This window comes from Styela clava, chromosome 14 (genome assembly GCF_964204865.1).
Source record: "Styela clava chromosome 14, kaStyClav1.hap1.2, whole genome shotgun sequence".
NCBI classification, from domain to species: Eukaryota; Metazoa; Chordata; class Ascidiacea; order Stolidobranchia; family Styelidae; genus Styela; species Styela clava.
In genome coordinates this window covers 7,600,803-7,605,802 of record NC_135263.1, presented here as the reverse complement: position 1 = coordinate 7,605,802, position 5,000 = coordinate 7,600,803, and the positions used below count along the sequence as shown (strand labels likewise).

The window sequence follows — 5,000 nt, the reverse complement described above, 5'->3', positions numbered from 1 at the left end:
CGAATGAGCCAAGAAAGAGCGGTGCGGGGCCGGTCGGAGCGCACCCTTTTCTCGGTGGCTGGCGGGCGAGAGAGTGCTGCGTCGCCGGCATCGGCGTCGAAAGAAGCCGAGCCGAAAAAAGTTAAAGTACAAACGTGCAAGCATACTAACCTAACCCTAGGTAAGGCATGTCAGAGCGAAAGACAGTAATTTCGAATGAGCCAAGAAAGAGCGGTGCGGGGCCGGTCGGAGCGCACCCTTTTCTCGGTGGCTGGCGGGCGAGAGAGTGCTGCGTCGCCGGCATCGGCGTCGAAAGAAGCCGAGCCAAAAAAAGTTAAAGTACAAACGTGCAAGCATACTAACCTAACCCTAGGTAAGGCATGTCAGAGCGAAAGACAGTAAACTCGAATGAGCCAAGAAAGAGCGGTGCGGGGCCGGTCGGAGCGCACCCTTTTCTCGGTGGCTGGCGGGCGAGAGAGTGCTGCGTCGCCGGCATCGGCGTCGAAAGAAGCCGAGCCGAAAAAAGTTAAAGTACAAACGTGCAAGCATACTAACCTAACCCTAGGTAAGACATGTCAGAGCGAAAGACAGTAATTTCGAATGAGCCAAGAAAGAGCGGTGCGGGGCCGGTCGGAGCGCACCCTTTTCTCGGTGGCTGGCGGGCGAGAGAGTGCTGCGTCGCCGGCATCGGCGTCGAAAGAAGCCGAGCCGAAAAAAGTTAAAGTACAAACGTGCAAGCATACTAACCTAACCCTAGGTAAGGCATGTCAGAGCGAAAGACAGTAATTTCGAATGAGCCAAGAAAGAGCGGTGCGGGGCCGGTCGGAGCGCACCCTTTTCTCGGTGGCTGGCGGGCGAGAGAGTGCTGCGTCGCCGGCATCGGCGTCGAAAGAAGCCGAGCCAAAAAAAGTTAAAGTACAAACGCGATGCTAATGAGCGAGCCGTTGTCTCGACTAATACGTAGGGGGCGTTCGATCGAGCGTCTGGCTTGAGCGCTTGTCGGCCTAGCAGAACGGTCGCATTGTTATGCCCGGGTTTTAGGCACCGCTGCAGGCGGCCGGCAGAGCTCTTGTTTGTGCGAAACTGAATGGATCGAGCCCGAGAGAGGGCGAGCAAAGAAAAAACGCAAATCGCTCCGCCTGGCACTGCCGGCGAGAGCGTGGACGTCGCGGCCAGCGACTGTCGAAGCTGAGTACGGCCGCAGGCGATCGCCTCGGTCTTAAACGAATGCGACGAGCACGCGCCGGGCGGCCCAGCAAGGGCCGAGCGCAGCTGTCGCAGCTATCTGGTTGATCCTGCCAGTAGTGATATGCTTGTCTCAAAGATTAAGCCATGCAGGTGCAAGTACGAGTTCTCGTAAAGCGAAACTGCGAATGGCTCATTAAATCAGTCTTGGTTTATTTGGTCTCGTAAGCGAAGTGGATAACTGTGGTAATTCTAGAGCTAATACATGCATTAAGCGCCGACTTCGGGAGGCGCGCTTTTATCAGATCAAAACCGACCGGGTTCGTCCTGTGACGTTTGATGACTCTGGATAACCACGCGGATCGTACGGTCTCTGCACCGACGACGTATCATTCAAGTGTCTGCCCTATCAACTGTCGAAGGTACGCTACGTGCCTACCTTTGTGATAACGGGTAACGGGGAATCAGGGTTCGATTCCGGAGAGGGAGCCTGAGAAACGGCTACCACATCCAAGGAAGGCAGCAGGCGCGCAAATTACCCATTCCCGACACGGGGAGGTAGTGACGAAAAATAACAATACAGGACTCTAACGAGGCCCTGTAATTGGAATGAGTACATCCTAAAACTCTTAACGAGTATCCATTGGAGGGCAAGTCTGGTGCCAGCAGCCGCGGTAATTCCAGCTCCAACAGTGTATGCTAAAGTTGTTGCGGTTGAAAAGCTCGTAGTTGGATTTTGGGCGAGCGCCGCCGGTCCGTCGCAAGGCGTGTCACTGGTTGCGTTCGCCTCACCTTCGGTTCTCCGTCGGTGCTCTTGACTGAGTGTCGGCGGTGGCCGATAAGTTTACTTTGAAAAAATTAGAGTGTTCAAAGCAGGCTGTTCGCCTGCATAGTGTTGCATGGAATAATGGAATAGGACCTCGGTTCTATTTTGTTGGTTTTCGGAGCACGAGGTAATGATTAAGAGGGACAGACGGGGGCGTCCGTACTCTGCCGTTAGAGGTGAAATTCTTGGATCGGCGGAAGACGAACTACTGCGAAAGCATTCGCCAAGAATGTTTTCTTTAATCAAGAGCGAAAGTCAGAGGTTCGAAGACGATCAGATACCGTCCTAGTTCTGACTATAAACGATGCCAACTAGCGATCGGGAGGCGTTACCATGACGACCTTTCCGGCAGCTTCCGGGAAACCAAAGTCTTTGGGTTCCGGGGGAAGTATGGTTGCAAAGCTGAAACTTAAAGGAATTGACGGAAGGGCACCACCAGGAGTGGAGCCTGCGGCTTAATTTGACTCAACACGGGGAAACTCACCCGGCCCGGACACAGGTAGGATTGACAGATTGAGAGCTCTTTCTTGATTCTGTGGGTGGTGGTGCGTGGCCGTTCTTAGTTGGTGGAGCGATTTGTCTGGTTAATTCCGATAACGAACGAGACTCTGGCATGCTAAATAGTTACGCGACCTTCTCGGTCGGCGTCTAACTTCTTAGAGGGACTAGTGGCGTTTAGCCACACGAGATTGAGCAATAACAGGTCTGTGATGCCCTTAGATGTCCGGGGCCGCACGCGCGCTACACTGAGTGAAGCAGCGAGTGTCTAACCTAGGCCGAAAGGTCCGGGTAACCCGTTGAACCTCATTCGTGATTGGGATAGGGACTTGCAATTGTTTCCCTTGAACGAGGAATTCCCAGTAAGCGCAAGTCATCAACTTGCGTTGATTACGTCCCTGCCCTTTGTACACACCGCCCGTCGCTACTACCGATTGAATGGTTTAGTGAGATCCTTGGATCGGCCCCGTCGCGGCTGGCAACGGCCGCGTCGGCGTGTCGAGAAGACGATCAAACTTGATCATTTAGAGGAAGTAAAATTCGTAACAAGGTTTCCGTAGGTGAACCTGCGGAAGGATCATTACCGAAGGTGGTGGTAGGCCCCGGCCGACCGCGCACTGAATTGTCTTTGGGTGCCGCCGAGAGGGCGGCCGTCAATCGGGGTTCCGCCCCGTGCGACACGCGTAACACGTTGGCATAGCAAGGCAGCCGAGTGCGATGGTGGCTTCTGGGCACCGCGCTCGATGTGCCGCCGGCCCAGCCCGGCGGTCGCTCGGCGCCGTTTGTTGGTGTTTTTGTGCAGTTGTTGTCGGTGGTGGTTTTGTGGTCGATCCCACAGTGTGACGTCCGCGCGCTTCGGCGCCGGGCGAAACGTCGAGGACGACTCTTAACGGTGGATCACTCGGCTCGCGAGTCGATGAAGGACGCAGCCAAGTGCGAGAAGTAATGTGAATTGCAGAACACATTGAACGTCGACCTTCTGAACGCGAATTGCGGTCTCGGGTCAATCCCGGGACCGCGTCTGCCTCAGGGTCGCGTTCGTCCTCACCCGAGGGCCGTCGCCTGGCCTCTGCGAAGACGGCCGGGCGTCGCCCCAAGTTGAAGCGGTCGCCGAGCTTTCTCGGCGCGACCGCGTGTCCCGTACACCGCCGGCCCCTCGACGTGTTCAACTACGTTCGAGGGGCGGGTCCAGGTCGGTCGGTCCGGTCACGAGATCAAGACCGACCGTGGGCCAAGGCGGCGACGGTACGCGCTCGGTCGGCGCCGGCGGCGACGACTTGCGATGCCAGCGGGCCGTGTAAGAAGCGGCCCGCTTGACACATACGACCTGAGTTCAGGCGAGAGCACCCGCTGAATTTAAGCATATTATTAAGCGGAGGAAAAGAAACCAGCAGGGATTCCCTGAGTAACGGCGAGTGAACCGGGAAGAGTCCAGCGTCGAATCTGCGCGCTTTTCGAGCGCGCCGAGTTGTGACGTACGGAAGTCCCAGTGCGGCTGACGGCGAGCGCCGGTGTCCTTCTGATCGAGGCCTCGTCCCACGGCGGGTGTTAGGCCCATAGGGGCGCTTGCCTTGGCCGCTTCGGGTCTTCTCGGAGTCGGGTTGTTTGGGAATGCAGCCCAAAGCGGGTGGTAAACTCCACCTAAGACTAAATACGGTCGCGAGACCGATAGCGGACAAGTACCGTGAGGGAAAGTTGAAAAGCACTTTGAAGAGAGAGTTCAAGAGTACGTGAAACCGTTGAGAGGCAAACGGGAGGGCCCGTCAGGTCGCCGGCTCGCTTTCAGTTGGGTGCGGGGGCGCGCCGTCTCGGTTCGCGGACGCTTAAGGCGCCGCTGCCGAGTCGGCTCGCGCACCGTCTCAGCGCACTAGCGACCGGCGCGGGTCACGACCGGTTTGCCGTCGGTCTAAGTCCCCGCGCGAAGGTGGCCTCCGCTCCGGCGGGGGTGTTACAGCGCGCGGGCGGTGCGGCCCGGCGGCGGATCGAGGAAAGGATGCCGCGCGCTCTCTGTGTGCGGCCGTCGCCGTTCGGCTGGCTTGTCGTTCGCCTGCACTGTACGCAGTGCCGGTGTTCGGCGGGCTGCCGCTTCGGTGGCGCGCCGTCGACGCGCTCGGGGTCCGTGGCCACGTCGGCCACCCTCCCGACCCGTCTTGAAACACGGACCAAGGAGTCTAACATGAGCGCGAGTCGTCGAGTGGTTCGAGACTCGCAGGCGAAATGAAAGTGAAGGCGGCCTTTGGCCGAACGAGGTCGGACCCGGAGCCCCGTGCGGGCGCCGGCGCACGACCGGCCGATCGCACCCGCTCTGCCGGGGCGGTCGCGCAAGAGCGTCCATGTTGGGACCCGAAAGATGGTGAACTATGCCTGGGAAGGTCGAAGCCAGAGGAAACTCTGGTGGAGGACCGTAGCGATTCTGACGTGCAAATCGATCGTCCTATTTGGGTATAGGGGCGAAAGACTAATCGAACCATCTAGTAGCTGGTTCCTTCCGAAGTTTCCCTCAGGATAGCTG

The 5,000-nt window shown here is 57.8% G+C and overlaps 2 non-coding genes and 1 pseudogene across 2 annotated transcripts; all 3 read left to right on the top strand.

Annotated features, from left to right (window-relative positions):
• The first annotated feature begins 1,261 nt into the window (after window positions 1-1,261).
• Window positions 1,262-3,071, top strand: LOC144432279 (small subunit ribosomal RNA). The gene has a single exon (XR_013480515.1). It is a non-coding gene; the product is annotated as a small subunit ribosomal RNA (ribosomal RNA).
• A 298-nt stretch (window positions 3,072-3,369) lies between these two features.
• On the top strand, window positions 3,370-3,523 carry LOC144432237 (5.8S ribosomal RNA). The gene has a single exon (XR_013480473.1). It is a non-coding gene; the product is annotated as a 5.8S ribosomal RNA (ribosomal RNA).
• A 288-nt stretch (window positions 3,524-3,811) lies between these two features.
• Window positions 3,812-5,000, top strand: part of LOC144432306 (large subunit ribosomal RNA) — a 3,695-nt pseudogene continuing 2,506 nt past the window's right edge.